The sequence below is a fragment of the Rattus norvegicus genome, chromosome X, assembly GCF_021556685.1.
Source record: "Rattus norvegicus strain SHRSP/BbbUtx chromosome X, alternate assembly SHRSP_T2T, whole genome shotgun sequence".
NCBI classification, from domain to species: Eukaryota; Metazoa; Chordata; class Mammalia; order Rodentia; family Muridae; genus Rattus; species Rattus norvegicus.
Window position 1 is genome coordinate 140,099,984 of NC_141554.1, and position 17,049 is coordinate 140,117,032.

General features: G+C 39.4%; 1 protein-coding gene across 2 annotated transcripts in view; it reads right to left on the reverse strand.

Moving 5' to 3' along the window:
• Positions 1-17,049, reverse strand: part of Usp26 (ubiquitin specific peptidase 26) — a 46,812-nt gene that overhangs the window by 9,438 nt on the left and 20,325 nt on the right. For both annotated transcript variants that reach the window (NM_001433989.1, NM_001106948.1), the window contains 1 exon segment: positions 7,319-7,393. The gene's annotated coding sequence lies outside the window, so the exon portion shown is untranslated.

The following is a 17,049-nucleotide window of genomic DNA, read 5'->3' on the forward strand; positions in this document are numbered from 1 at the left end:
TTCTGTTGTTCATGCTTTCATGATTTCAAAAGGAAGAAACACTTGAAAATAAATGACTTCATCATTTAAACCATCGTCATTCTCACGGAGTTCATTATAAAAGAGAAACAAATAGTTTACAATGGGAAAAAGAAAGCATCTTCAATAATTGGTGCCAGTCTACCTGGCAATCTGTGTGTAGAAAAATGAAAATAGATACATATTTGTTATCTTGTACAAAGCTCAAGTAAAAGTGAATCAAGGACCTCAACACAAAACCAAATACGCTGAATCTAATAGATGAGAAAGTGGGAAAGAACTTCCAACTCATTGGCACAGGGGGAAATTTCCTAAACAGACTTCCAATGGCTCAGGCTCTAACATCAAGGATAAATGTGACCTCATGAAACTGGAAAGCTTTTGTTTAATATGGTGAATAGGACAAATCAGCAATCTACAGATTGAAGACAAACTTTATTAAACACATATCCAATAGGGGGCTAATAATTAAAATATATAAAGAACTCAAGAAACTAACCACCAAAAAACCAAACAACCCAATAAAAGAAGTGGGGTATAGAACTGAACTGAGAATTCACAATAGAGGAATCGCCAATGGCTGAGAAGCACTTAAAGAGATATTCAAAGTCCTTATTTATCAGAGAAATGCAAATCAAAACAACAGAGATGCCACCTTACATCAATCAGAACGCCTAAGATCAAAAACTCAAGTGACAGCACATGTGGGCAAGGATGTGGAGAAAGAGCAAAATTCCCCCATTGCTGGTGGGATTGGAAACTGGTAAAACCTCTCTGGAAATCAATCTGGAGGTTCCTCAGAAAATTGGAAATAGATCTAGCTATACCACTCTTGGGCATATACTCAAAAGATGCCCCATATCATGCCACATGTTCCACTATGTTCATAGTGGCCTTATTTGTGATAGCCAGAAGCTGGAAACAACCCAGATGTCACCCAATGGAAGAATGAATACAGAAAATGTGGTTCATTTACACAATGGAATACTATCCAGCTATTAAGAATGAAGACATCCTGAGTTTTGCAGGCAAATGGATGGAGCTAGAAAATATCATCCCGAGTGATTTAACTCAGACCCAAAAGGACATGCGTGGTACGTACTCACTCATAAGTGAATATTAGCCAAAAAATACAAAATACCCAGGATACAATCCATAGAACTCAAAAAGGTCAACAAGCTGAAGGGTCTAAGTGAGGATACCTCAATCCCACTTGGAAGGAAGAAAGCAATCACAGGACAACCAATGGACAGAAGCTGGGGACCCCTGTGGTTAAATTAGGGAAAAGCTGGAAGAAGCTGAGGAGGAGGGCAACCCTGTAGGAGGATCAGTAGTCTCTATTAAACTGGACCCCCAAGATCTCTCAGACACTGAGCCATCAACCAGACAGCCTATACCAGCTGATATGAGGAGAGTGGAAGGGAGGAACCTGGTTGGGAAAGGTGACAGGAAGGGGAAGAGTGAAACGTGACAGATATTGGGGAGGGGCTAGGACTGAAGCCCTGAGAGGCAGCAGAAAGAATGGAATCAGGAGGTAGGAGATGGGGGAGCAACCTCAAGAATGTACCAGAGACCTGGGAGGTGAGGGACTTTCAGGACTCAAAGGGAAGGACATTAGATGAAAGGGCCTACAGTGGGGAGAGTCCACATTGAGTAGGAAGACAGGACATACAGTGGAGGAATGGAGTTGCCATTCTACAGTCAAAAACTCTGACCCAGAATTATCCCTGTCTGAAAGAATGGCAGGGACAAATGGATAAAGTCTGAGGTCCAGTGATGGGCCCAACTTGGGATCCAGCTCAAGAAGAGACCCCAAGACCTGACACCATTACTGAAGCTCTTGAGCACTCACAAAAAGGGAGTTACCATGACTGCCCTCTGAAAGACCCAACAAGCAGTGGAAAGAGTCAGATGCAGATATTTATAACCAACCAATGGACAAAAGCTGGGGACCCCTGTGGTTAAATTAGGGAAAAGCTGGAAGAAGCTGAGGAGGGCAACCCAGCAGTCTCAATTAACCTGGACCCCCAAGATTTCTCAGACACTGAGCCACCAACCAGGCAGCATACACCAGCTGATATGAGGCCCCCAACACATATACAGCAGAGGACTGCCAGGTCTGGACTCAGTGGGAGAAGACATACCTAACCCTTCAGAGACTTGAGGCCTGAGAGAGTGGGGAGGTCTGGTGTGGCGGGGCTAGGGGGATGTAGACATCCTCTTGGAGATGGGGTTGGGGTGGGAGAAAGCATGGGATGAAGAACAGTCAGAGAACAGACTGGGAAAATGTTAACTAGACTGTAATAAAAGACTAAAGAATAAAACAAAAAAAAAAGGTAAATGGTTTAATCTTTTACAAGAAGCAGTCTACAAGCTAGGTGTGGTGGCTTATGCCAAAAACCATAGCATTTTGGAGACTGAGGCAGGAGTATTGCTTCCTGTTCAAGGCCATCCTTTGCTATATAGTTTCAGGATTGTCTGAGATATAACATACTCTGATTCTGTCTCAAAAAATCCAAAATTCAGAGACGAGAGTCAGTTGGAAGGTAGATAAACTCTAGAAGGTTGTTTCTAAGCGATGACTATGAGAAAGTATTATTTGTCTATTCTCCTTCACTGACATGAGTAAACTGTGATTATCTGAAATAAAATCAAGTACTTGTTTATCTCAGTGAGTAGGTTAACATGTGGAAGGTGCTGTGGCAGAGATGGTAAGTTTTAATTATGATATTTCACCCATGTTTTAAGTATTCTGGGAATTGAACTTAAGTCCTCACACACCTGCCAAGCAAATGCTCAACTACAGAACATTCAGAAAACATAGGGAAAAGATATAACTAGTATATGCTAGTATAGCCCAGCTTAGTTTCCTCACTGGATAGAAATGATAAAGGTTCTAAAAGGTAGTGACCTAGTCTATATATGTAGACTTCTGGCTATCTTTTCGAATGAGACCAAGCAAAACATGAAAATGAAAACAAGTTCAATTTGCATTTATTTTAAATGACGAGTATCTAAGTGAGTTTAGGAAACGCTAGTGGCATTATCAGATTCCGTTAATTGTACTGAAAAAAATCATCAAAGCTGTCTTTGAGGATTCCGTTCTATGGGACTTTGATTCTAGATACAATATAATTAATGAGCATACATAATTAATAGAGAACACTGGGTCTCCCAAGACAATCTAAATAAAAGACTTCCGCTAACAATTTCTTAGTGTGCCTTAAATCTGAGCAGGAAATGTCCATGAATATGCTGGGTTTGGTAAATGAGAAGGTGCACTCTGAAAAACCCATGAGCAGTTTTAAAAGTGACTCTGCATTAATCCATCCATTAATTCATTAAAAAATAGATATAGAATGGTGAAAAGCACTGCATAATTGTGGGTAAACAATATTATAAAGAAATAGAAAAACCAGGCTTTTACTAAACTCATTGTAGCAGAGCTGAAAATTTACATACAGTGTTAGGGATCTAGCTCAATAGTAGATTGCTTGTTGAGTATGTGAGGCCGAGTGTTCAGTACCCAGCATCTAAAAAAATCCAACAAAAATATATATACATAAAACATATAGGACATATGATGGTAATTATTAAAGAAAAGGTGTTTTTGGAGGGGTGGACATGCTTGTTAATTGTATGCTACGCATACACAAGGACCTGGTTTGATCTCCAGAACCCATATACCAAACTAAGCATGATGGGGCCTACTTGTAGTTTCACCAGTGAAAGAGAAAGGAAGAATCCCTGGGGCCAGGCAGACTAGTCTATGCTCCTGAGATGCGGTTGAAAATAGAAGAGAGGCATTTGAAGAGCAATACCTGAGGCTAACCCACATTTGTAAATACACAACAGGCATACATACATAAACAAGTGCCCATGTAAACACACACAGACACACAGACTGATACAGACAGACAGACAGACAGACAGACACACACACACACACACACACACACAGACAGGAGGGGGGTTGGGGGTAGATGGGAGAATATAGAGAGCAGCCTCCTCAAAGAACAGAAAAGGAAACAGATTAACTATACCAGTGGTAATGAGGTAGGCTTTCTTCAGACTTGTGAAGCCTGGTAATGATAAGGACAGAGTCTGTGTGCTAGATGGGAGAAAAGAATAAACAAAATTCCTTTTCAGGGAGAATTATAAAGACATCTGTAGTGAAAGACAGTGCTGGAGGCATTGTAGAAGAGCAGGAAAGCAAATGGTCTGGTAACCTTAAGCAGTTCCCAGCCACAGGGCTGCCTCAGACTCATAGGCATGAATGTATGATAGGCATGAATGTATCATGGGCCAATCATCAGTTTGGTTTTCTCCGGTGACATTTAGACACTTAGTTGTCCTGGTGCAACATGTAAAACTAAGAAAAATATTTTAAAAACTTGTTGTTTCCACTCATTCCAAAGTAAATATACACACACACCCCTCCACACACAGAGCAGAGTTGTATGAATAAAGAAGTGTATGCTCATAAACATGGACTTTTAAAATGATGAAATAATAGAGACGTCTCAGTAGTTCAGAATGTTTACTGCTTTTGGAAAGAGGACCCAGTTCAGTTCTCAGACCTCATATCAGGTAGCCCACAACTGATGTTAACTCCACCTGCTTGGATATGATATTATATCCTGGCCAATGTGGATACCTGCACTTAATGTACACACACCTGGGGTTGGGGATTTAGCTCAGTGGTAGAGTGCTTGCCTAACAAGCGCAAGGCCCTGGGTTTGGTTCCCAGCTCCGAAAAAAAGAAAAAGAAAAAAGAAAAAAAAATGTACACACACCTACACAAAAATAAAAGTAACACAAGGACAGGAAATTTAAATAAAGGAAAATGTGGGCCTGGGGCATGGCTCAGTTGCTAAGAGGACTTGCTGCCACACTTTACATACATCCATGTGCTCACATAATCACACATACACAAAATACATGAAACATAGTAAAATATTAAAATATATATAGGGACATGCTCCATAAATTACCAGAGCTATAATAATATTAGTTGATGGAGAACCTCTCTTATTTCGTTAGCTGTAATTCTGTCTTGTACTTCTAGCACTCATCAACAGCTTAAAATAGTTCCTTCTCCTATTGTCTTTTCCTTTTCCTTTGTGTTTTTCTATTCATTCTCAACCTGTCCCCCAAGCTGGAAGAAAGCAACGAGAACAGAGGACAAAGCTGAATGTTAGGTGTATGTGGATTGGGTTGAAAGCAGACAGGATCAGGTATAAGGGGCAGACAAGTGAGAGCTGATGAAACGAGAGAAGAAACCACCCTCTCCTTTTTGCTACCCTTCAAGTTTGGGTTAAAGGTCAACACATCAAGAGGTACACTGCCTCTAGAGAATTAGCAATTAAATCTAGTCATTATGTTTGTTCTCAGCCTCAGTGTGCATGGCTCTTCAAAATGACTGGATCAAGACAGATTTCCTTCTTGCCTGTCTGGTTTAAAGGTACATTTCCACACTCAGCACACATCCAAGTCATTGTACAGCAGAGAAATGCCATTACTTTGCCTCTTGACACACGCTGCACATAAATCACTCCATCGGAGGCCCTGACCAAAATAGAAGAATTCTCTAGACTAGCAAATTGTTTCTGTGAACTACTTAAGCTTTGTACTGTCTGAGAGAGATTTGGCAGAACACGTTTTTTTTTTTTCATTGTTTGAAAATGATTTTGTTAGTGCTCCTAATAAGACATAGCTGAAAACAATGCATAGGTAATTTTCAAACAATAAAATGATTATTTCATTAAAGAATGTTCTCTCCCGAAAAAGCATGTATTTATTATACAGCACAAGAAAAATTCTTGACATTTGCTTTCCCTACTGTAACCTATCATCCTAGTATTTTGTAGGCCTTATTTCTAACTATTGTATTTGTTTATTCACTTATTAACCAGAATACCTTTTCATATTTAGTCGACTATGGGCCAAACAAACAAACAAACAAACAAAAGTCAGTTAAAAGCTCCTGCTCTCTCTCAGACATGTTATTGAGCATGTAACACAAAGAACAGCAGTCCAAGGGAAAATGTATTAATTAAATAAAAGCCAATCTCTGTGTTCCCACAGTCTGTGTGCTGTCTGCCATCTCATTGTCTCATAGTATTTTCTCTCTTTTTGTATTGTGTGAAGAGATTGGTGCTGTTTGTGTATGAGTGGGTGTGGAGGTCAAAGGTCAACCTTGAGTGTTGTTTCTCAGGAGCCACCTACCCTCCACTATATTCTAACATTTTTACTATTTTGTGTTTTGCCTGCACACATATTTATTCACCATGTATGCCTGGTATCCAGAAGCCAGAAAAAGATGTTGGAATCCCTTATAACTGAAGTTGTGCAGAGTTTTGAGGTAGCGTATAGTGTATTGAATCAAACCTAAGTCATTTAAAAGAAGAGTCAGTTCTCTTAGGTGCTGAGCCATCTCTCCCAACCTGTTTTTATTTTTGAGACTTGGTTCTACTATGAATCTCATGCTGACCTAGAACTCACTATGTAGACCAGGCTGGCCTCAAACTTACACCAAGCAATCCCTTGACCTTTGACTCTAAAGTGCTGGGATTTAAGGCTGTGTAACCACTCCTTGTATTTAAGACAGAGTCTTTCACTGGTATAGGTGACACACTACACTAGGCTGGCTGACCCAGGGATCTTTCTGTCTCCGCCTTTCTAGTTGTAGGGTTGTAAATAGGCACTATCCTTCCTGGCTTTCTTTTACCTGGGTCATGGTGATGACGCTGAGACCCAGCCTCTTATATTATTTCCTTTCTGCCTGGAATTCCTAAAACGTTCTCCTGATTGTCTTAATTTTACTTCTTTAAAAAAACTATTCAAGTCTCACTTCATTTAAATCATTTCCACGTGTGGTTTTCCCTGCCTTAAATTCACAGAACATCACCGCGTGGGAAGACCCTCACTTCCCTGATACTCTAGCAGCACCTTTGTACCTCCATACCCAATGCACAGAATATATAGGGAATCAAGAATACCACATTGGTTTCCAAAGTGTATGAGTTCATGCCTGTAATCCAAACTTTTGGGAAGCAGAGGCAGGAGAATAAAAAAATACCAAGGTCACCTTCAGATAAACAGGACATTCATAACCAGTCTGGGTTATATAGACAAAGTCTCAGAAATAATATCCTATGTCCTAAGTGGAAGAAAACCAGAACACATACCCATGAAGAAATCATGCCAAAGGAAGTTTCAGTAAAAGGTGACTATCCAAGAGAGATTCCTTTTGGGCCCATTCTAAGGGTACAGGAGATTGCAAGAAAACTCAACTTACCAGAAAATGACGCTGAACGCTAAATGCAAGTGAAGCAGTTTTCCAACTCAGCAATGTATGCCAAGGGAGAACAACCTATTAGGACAGAAGACATACTGTGAGTTTAAAACGTCTTGGAAACATGCATACCTACAGGATTTTAAGTATTACAAAAGGCAGAAATTTACTTGTTCTTCACAATAAATAAGAAAATTGGTGATTTTACATGGTATGTTTGCAGTCTTTATATCTAAATAATTATCTGAAACTTATTCCCCATTTACATCTAATCCTCTCTTCCAATCATTTTACTAAACACATACTACTAATGTGGTATTATACACATTTGATTATGCAGACTGTTGACAATTGTTTCTTAAACACAACATGTTGGTCATTAGGCCACTCTGACAGCTGCAAAACAAAAGGTCAGATATACACAAGGCTAAATGGAAAAAGGATCTTGTTCATTTTTCTTATCAGCTAACAGCCAATCTTTGTTGTTTTTTTTTTTCTGTATTAGCCACCTAGCCTAGCATCAGAAATTAACTTGTTTTTATGGGCTTTTCAAATCTCCTTTCTTCTCTCTCCCTTGTCTTAGCCACATGATATTCTAATCCCATGGACATTTTAGACAAACACCCAATTATTAGATGAACATAGACAGTAGAAAACACAGAGAAACCACAGCAACAAGGGAACATGTTCTGTCCCAAAGTGGAGGAGAATCACAATGGACCAGTAATCATCAAATAACATGAGCAAAAGTATGTCCAGAAAATAACTTGCTACTTCCCTAGCAAATATGTTGAACCCTAGTTAAGACGTGGTATTAACAATCTCAAACACATAGTTTCTATGTGCCTGTCACTACTGGGAATCCACATTCTCTAATTACCAAAGGCTAAAACAAACAAACAAACAAACAAACAAAACTAGAAGGCAGGCCTAGGACAAAGTTTAACAACAAGGCAACATGAAACTTAAAAATATCATAGTCCAGACTAAAGATGGAGGGAATAAAACATGGCCTGTTTTACTTCTTTCAGAGATACAGAGTATAGACAGGAATCCAAGTCTTGTGGGCAGTTAGTTTGGTGTTAAAAAAAACCTTACTAGTAAGCATGTGATCTAGGCAATAATGAAGGTAATCAGGTTTCAGAGGCATCTAAAATAAGACCAGGAGTTCAAATTAATACTGAATTGAAAAAAGCTTTAGAACCATCTTGTATGGGGATTCACTGGTTCTAACATTCAATAGGTGAACCAAAAGGTGGGACCGTAGCCAGTTCAAGGTAAACCAACCTTAACTGCCACTTCAAGAAGATTCCTTGGGTTCCCCAAAACTCCTATATACACAGTTTCCTATTTTAAACTTTGTATGCAAACTCATCTAACTACAATTTTTCCCAGATTGACCTTTAACCACAGTTTTATATGATGTCTCATGCTAATGGTCTTTGCTCAGCAGAACTATCAGTTGTGGTCCAACAGTCCACGTGTTCTCTTGTCCTTACTGTTCTTTGCTACATTTGCTAATATATACCCTTGACATCTGACTAAATAGAGCTACTAACCAACATAAAAAGGTTTAGGCTCTATCCCATGGCAACAACTTCAAAGCCCATATAACTCTAGGTTCCTGTTCCATAAAGCACAATTCTTCTAAAAGAGGCAAGAAGGAGATGGTGACATATGTACAGATACTGACTTTGGATTTATGCCCCAAACTTGAGCATCCCATCTTGAGGGGAATTCTAAGAAAAATTATGAGATTTTTTTTCATACCATATGCTTTGTTCAAAGTAGGATGTTGAAAAGTCTGAGTACGGAAAAACATGAGAAACAGACAAAGACAGCCTGTGATAATAAGAATTAAGTCCATCCATTATTCTAATAATCTCCCTTGGGTCAATGGCATCCGTGGAACATCTATGACCACTAGGACAATTTTGAAAAGAGTAGCAGAGGATGCTACTTGTCTGGCATCAATGGGAGAAGAAGCTCTTGGTCTTGTGAAGGCTTAATTCGCCAATGTAGTATGTAATGCTAGGGCTGTGAGGTAGGAGCAGGCAGGTAGGTGGGGGTTGGAGGAGCTCTCATAGAAGCAGAGAGAGGGGATACAGGGTTTGCAAAAGGAAAACCAAGAAAAGGGGTAACATTTGAAATGTAAATAAATAAATCCAATAAAAAGTAAAGGCTTATTCCAATTGAGCTGTGAGCAAGTACCAGGTTTTATCTAGCAGAACACAACATCTTACAAGGAGTCCTTCATACGTGACTTTATAGTCATGTCTACCTCTACCCCCAAAGCTGCAAGAAGATACTTTTAGGAGATGAGTGGGGTTTAATCAGGGGTGTTTTAGACTCCACATGACACAAGGGGGCGCTGCAGCATTTCCTTGCCAAGGCAAAGAGGGCAGGCAAGTCTACATCTTCATGTGACTTGAGAATAAACACATTCCAGGTTTAAAACTTTGTGAGAAGAGTTTTATATAACCACTGTTTGCAAAATGAACCTGGAAATGTAGTAAGTGCCACCAGGACTCAAACAAAAATGTATCAGAATGCCTTCCAAATGCCCTTGCATTTTGAACTGGAAAAAAAAATCTAAAGTTGACTTTGATCATTGCATTTTCATGTATCTTGAAATATCCTTAATATTTAATATCTTTAATTAAATACCAAGAATACAAGGGAGGGGAAAGAAATGGAGGAACCAAAAGGGTCAGTGACATTCCACAAGAACATAGCCTGGAGAATCAACTGACGGAGACTCATGGAAACTTGAGAGATCAGGGAGCCTGTAGGGGTCTGACCTAGGTCTTCTATATATAAGCATGGCTAAGCGGCTTGGTGGTCTTTTGGCAATCCTCAAAGTGGGAATAGGATGTGTCCCTGACTCTTTAGTGTGCTTGTCAGACAGTTTTCCTGTTACTGGGTTGCCTTGTCCAGCCTTGATATGGTGGGATATGCCTAGCTCTATTGTAGCTTGTTATGCTGTGCTTGGTTCGGGTCCCTGGGAGGTCTGCTCTTTTCTAAGGGGAAGAGGGAGGAGGCTGAAAGTCTTCAGGGAGGAGAAGGAAGGAGAGGAAACTGTGTTCAGGATGTAATATATGAGAAAAGAGCAATAATTAAAAAAGAAAATTTATGTATAGGGCACAATGATGGGATTGGCTTGCATTTAGGTTTCCTATCAAGTTCTTCAGGGTTTTTTTTTTAAAGATTTATTTATTTATTTATTTATTTATTTATTAAGCACACTGTAGCTGTCTTCAGACACACCAGAAAGGGGCATCGGGTCTCATTACAGATGGTTGTGAGCCACCATGTGGTTGCTGGGATTTGAACTCAGGACCTCTGGAAGAGCAGTCAGTGCTCTTAACCTCTGAGCCATCTCTCCAGCCCAAGTTCTTCAGGGTTTGATGTGGATCCATTCCAAAAAATTTGGCTTGGAGCTTTTCTGTATTACATGCCTCATGGCTTTTGTTTTTCATGACTGTGACTATGCAAATATCACAAATAACACTGAATATTGACATATAGCTGGTGCCAATTTAAAGCCAACATTATCAAGAAACACAGATTCTTTCCTTTACAGTCTATTTGTCTCTACAGAACAGTTGAAATGTGACCCACATATGCTTACCCCTGAGAAGTTTCTCAGTAATTACATAGGCTTGTATTGGATATGTCACTTATCATATAAATATACAAGAGGAAAAGGAAGAAAAACGCACTCATAAGAATAGGTTAATCAATAATATATCAATTTTCTCAGTGACTCTTCACGAGGGTCGGAATTAATGAAAACTTCTTTGAGAACTTGCAATTTTCTCATTGGAAGTGACAGTGAGTTGTGCTAGACAATTTCTACTGTAGTTGTCTTCAGAAATTTCTAATGTCCTTTTTCATTTAGGACTGTTGATTTTGTAATTTTCAAACACTGAAACAGGCTATGCCCCTTATGGAAGCACAAAATTTGTACTATAAAAATCTGTTCAAGTACTTCATTCCCAAAAGATGAAAATAGGCCATTAATAAATGACTGATTTGATCACATTCCCCTGTAGTCTTTTGCTATCAGTATACACAGTCAACATATCTATCCTCAGAATTCACTAGTCCCTTGTCTACTTCTGTCTTATGGATAGATATGTGTAAACAAAGAAAGTGGATCTCTGAAAGGGTCCAAGATATTTTCTTTTTTTTTTAAAAGATTTATTTATTTATCACATATACGTACACTATAGCTGTCTTCACACACACCAGAAGAGGGTATCGGATCCCATTACAGATGGTTGTGAGCCACCATGTGGTTGCTGGGAATTGAACTCAGGACCTCTAGAAGAGCAGTCAGTACTCTTAACCACTAAGCCATCTCTCCAGCCCGATATTTTCAATGTTTAGTTGCTTATGCTGCTTGGCTACTGCCTTCTCTGTGAGATTTTATGGGGATAAAACCATACAGAGAGGCTACATGGACCTTAGGGGAATGATTTACTGGTAAGGATAATTTTTTTAGTGTGGTGACACAAATACTCAGGATTTTTTACATGTTCGAATTAATGTGCTGAGGTGGTAGATTGCTGTCAAGCATGTAGTTTTCAGTAGTAAGGTGATTTCATTATATGAAAGTAGTTAGCATGTAATCTAGGGGAGAAAAAGTGGTATTTACTCTCTGGCGATTATTTTCACCTCTAGCTACAGCCACAAGGTGATTGATAACATCTGAGGAAGCACCGACCTAACCTAGAAAGTAAGATAGGAGCTACTTGTATACATGCATGCAAATAATAAAACAATTGGTGCATCATGTCTTATTTATTTGTGAAATAGCCTAAATAACTGAAAATAACTGTAAATAGTTACTATACTGGATAATATATGATCTATAAAAGACTATAGTAGGCATAGTTTAACACACTCTCAGGTTTAGAAAATGTATCTACTTCCAAGTGACAGATACCGAAGAGTAGGTGACCCAACTCTTATCTACCACATCTCTAACGCCTCTTCCGTGACAAGGAGGGCTTGTAACACAGCAGTCAACAGACACTTGTCTACTGAGTTTAATCCAAAAAAAAAAAGAGAGAGAGAGAGAGAGACATGACTAGAAGGAGCCATTTTGCTATTTACCATTTCTGTTTTCCATTTTAACCAGCTAAATATAGTCATGAAACTGGAATAGACAAGTGATAGAGAAGACAGTTAAACATATAGTATATACCAAAATAAGGACTACTCACGGCTCATGAGACTTGAACAAAGATGAAATGAAATCATTAAAAGACTACTTACATATATGGTTCTCTGAAGATGTCACTGGGTCAACTATAACTATGGGCATAGCATTTGTTACGTTAAGTTGAGCATGAAATATGCAGGACAGTGACATTTGAGCCCCAGTGATGAGTGTCAAAGTCATTTTACATTAACTGAACTGGAATGCTAACAACCTTAGAATGGAGGAGTAAACTGAATGGTCACAAGGGCATCAGTCGTTTGCAATAATCTTGAGCTACTACATAAGGAACAAATTTACTAATACCATGGTTTTTGTACTGTGACAAGTAGCAACACACACACACACACACACACACACACACGCGTGCGCGCGCACACACACACACACACACACACACACACACGCACGCCTGCAGTTGGAAAACTATGAAATAAATGTTTTTTACTCATATGAAGTCTAACATGTGTAAGTGGTATTGCAAACCACTAGTCCCACACGCATGTTGGGAAGAAGCCTTAAACAGAAAGTTTGACAGCCCAAGATAGAATAAGATCCCACTTGCTTAAGCTTCTGGAGTTCTTTGCAATAATTTGATCTCCTTACCATTCCTCTATTTAATTCTCCTTTTCACACTGTTGATTGCTTTAGTACGTAAGGGATGGGGGTGACAAAAGGATACAAATGAAGTAAAAGAAAAGTGATATGCATCATCAGGAATAAGACAGTAGGAAATCATGAAACACCTTGCAAGATCAGGTAACACCCCTTTCAGTATAGAAAGAATTCGCTGAAACATGTCTCTCTACACTGTGGAATTTAGTGGGTTCAAGATATGGGAAAAAAACTATTCCATGGCAATGGTGTTTGAATTCAATAAAGGTTGGAGGACAGTTATACAGTCAGTTACCCAAAAGGTGGCATTCAGTCAGCATGCCTGACTGGGAAAGGAAATTTATCACTCAGATCACAATCAGTTGTCATATGTGTGATCCACTGAACATAGTGGGTCTCCATCTTTAGAGAGCTTCAGAACCACATGAAATCTCAGAAAAAGGAGTAAATACATTTGTGTCTACCAAAAAAGTAATTTGGGGTAAAAATGACCTTTATTCCTCTTAAAGGATACTTACATTTTACAATTTACACAAGAAATGCCACTACAGATATTACTAGAAACTTCAACCTGACTGGACGCTTTGCTTATTTTAAGTAGGAGAGAGAATGAGTATGTTTGTGATTTCAGGCTGAGGTCTAAAGTGGTTTGAACAAAGAGTCCCAGAAAAATAAGAACTGCATGTACATTTAGTAATATCAGAGGTCTAAGCTGACTTTTTTTTGTTTATCTGTAGGGAGAGCTCAGCATTATCACTGTGGTAGGGCCAATCTACCAAAATCAGTGGAAAAATAGGTGCTGTAGCCATGCTAGAAGAACCAGAACTTCTGAATCTATGAGTGTCTTCAATAGGAGAGGAACAAAGAGCTCTTTCTTTAATTGCTCATATGGGAACTCTCTGTCATAGAGAGCCATGACTCAGAAAAAGAAAAAGTACAGCTGTGACACAAAGAAAATAGTCCAAATAATACTAAGTGCCATCTGAGAGCTTCTTAGTTATATGACACAAATTCCCTTACTTCCTTATACCTAATTTGAATTGTTTTTCTTTGTGACACCTTCTGTTGAGAGTGACCCATACTGACAATCTTGATGTCTCAGTCCTGTCCTATAATGCTACCTAATTGGGAGCCTGAGACAAGGGAAGTACAAGTTCGATGCCCACATTGGGTAGACTGCTCAAGCAACTTCATGAGATCCTGTCAGAGACAAAAGATAAAAGCGCAGGGTGTAGCCCAGCAGTAGGGTAGTCAGCATCTGCAAAGCCCTAGGCTCAAGCTCTAGGAAAACACACACCAAATAAAAGATATTAAGAGGAGCAATAAGAATTTAGAGGGGAAAGAGAGCTAGAGCGGGAGAAAGAGAGAGAGCAAACACAAACTGCTATGATGGGCTAGCAAGATAGCTGAGCACAGCAGAAAAGTGCCTGCTGCCAAGCCTGACAGTCTATGATTTGATACCTTGGAACCCACATTGCAGGAGGAGAGAAACTACCCTCCTAGATGGTTCTCTGATCTCTACATGTTTATGGTAGCATGTGTGCCCATGGATGTGCATATGTCTATGCATGCGTGTCTACACAGGCATACACAAGTAAATTAATGTAAAATATACTTAAAGCAGCCAATGATATAGGATTAAGAGGAAGATATTAACCATGAATAATACTATGAGCCTATTTTCTGAAAACATTCTTAGAGCAAGTAGAGGGCTAATTTTCCTATGGCCGATATGAGACAGCTTCATACCTGAGGCAAATTTAAAATGAAGATTAATTTTTCATGTGAAAATTCAGGAGTATACTTAGTGCTTTTCCAGAGATGTAAGTGAATCCACCTCCTTCCACAATTGGGCCCCAAAGCAGGGAACTCTGAGGATAGTCAACATAAAAGGACTTAGAAATGCTAGGTGTTGATAGACAATGAAAGATCATTAGCCTCACTGCTAAGTTTGCCCAATAAGGACATTGAGATCAGAAAGGACATCAGTATTTGAGTCAAGACTACAAATCTTCCACAGTCCCCCAGTTCCCTAGACTGGAACTCAAGTCTCCTATTTAAGTACAGACTTTCTTTTATTCCCAATCTACCTTTGGAGTTTTTTTTTTATTGTGTTTTAGTGAAAGGATAGAAGGTAGGCATCAAGAAACAGGAAGCAGCACAAAAGGCAGCAAGTGCAAGAAACTGTGTTAGCCTGGGGAAGAGCTTGGGCAATGGGGCTCTGTCATTTTAGTAACTAAATTCTCCTGGATAAAATCCAAGAATGCCTGCCTGACCCTGCTCTCTACTTTCCAATAGAGAATTAAACTAAATTCCAGGGACTATGCTTCCTACAAGTGGGCAAAAGGTTAACAGCCTTCTAGAGATTCAAGAAGTGACTCATACTGTATCCTCTGGACAGCCTTTAATTTTTCAAGTACAGATATGGCTGACTGGGTGGGAGTGTCTGTGGTCTCACAGCTCCAATTAACTTTTTTCACCTTCTTCTTTCCCATTCCCTTTACATCTTCCCTCCCAACTTTTAATGATACAAACAGCATTGAGACACCATCATCCTCCATACCCCAAACTGAAATAGATTCACACAATAGTTTTACAGCACTGAGAATTCAAGTCTAAATTGCCGTCTTGCCTTGCTCTGCCTTAATGGCTAACGGAACATATGCTCAGAGACCTTTATAAGGAAAGCAGAGAGCTTCTTAACATAATAGTGTCTTAACATTATGTGGAATCCATTAGGGGCTCGGTTGGTTTTAAGATTCTGTCCTTTTCCAAGCTTTCCATGTACCTTTCTTCTTCTCTGCACATAATGAACAAAGGTTCTTATCAGTCACACAGAATCTGAGTGACTTGAAAATTGAAGACCATCCACTTGAATAAATTATTTGGTGTAATAATGTCTAATGATACAGCCTACATAATCATAGCAAACCTTGCCCTTGATATCACAGTCCTACATTCTATTACCCTTTATGCTTATCAATTCAGCCTAGCCGACAGAATTCCTGGCTTTTAGATACCATCATTGAACAACAGTGTTGACACTAAATTATAGGTGTTATTTATCAGCTACAACATCTGTTATAGTCCTAAAAGACAATCACGGAGATTGCGTCTGCTCACATGCAGATGGCTGAACTCCATGCAGCTTCAAAGACTGACCTGGAGTCCAGCAGCTACTTAGGGAGCTCAGGTACTAATGACATCCTCAAATGAATCCATTTGCAATTTTCAACACAGACATGGTCATGAATACTTGAAATTAAAAGAAAAAAAAGAAGAAAAAGCTCAAAGTTCCAGTGATTGATTGTACATGCAGCTAAATCTCCACTTACTGAGGAGGAAGGCATGAGAAAAAAATACTGCTTTCACTTAGTTTTCAGAGAATTGATGTGTAGCAGTTGGTGGGATTGGGGAAACGGATGTAATTAATTATGCACAGCACTAGGTTCCTGATTGAATGGGATACCCAGCTCTCAGAAGGTTGCCAGTGATGAATGGAAGCTGCAAAGCCATAGCAATGGCCCTTGCAGTGGAAGTCATTACAGTAGGTGTCAGGTGACGTAAATCACAAGCAAAGAATGCAACCTTCCCCTACACATAAAGATTAGACTCAGCCTCAAAATTGAGTTATTATGTAAAATGCCATCCTATTAAAACCCGGAGAGACAAGCCAATTGCCCTTTAAACAATTGTAAACATGAAGCTTCCACATGGGGAATGTCCTTATCTGTGATTGAACATGTGGGCCGTCCTCTGGAGCTCTTCCCGCTCTCACTGTGAGAGAGGCTGGAGAATGTGCTGGGGTACCAAAATCCTGAGGACTGAATGGGTGCCTGAGGCAACAATGAATGCATTTTCACACAGTTCTCATGCTGGGGACTAAAGATCA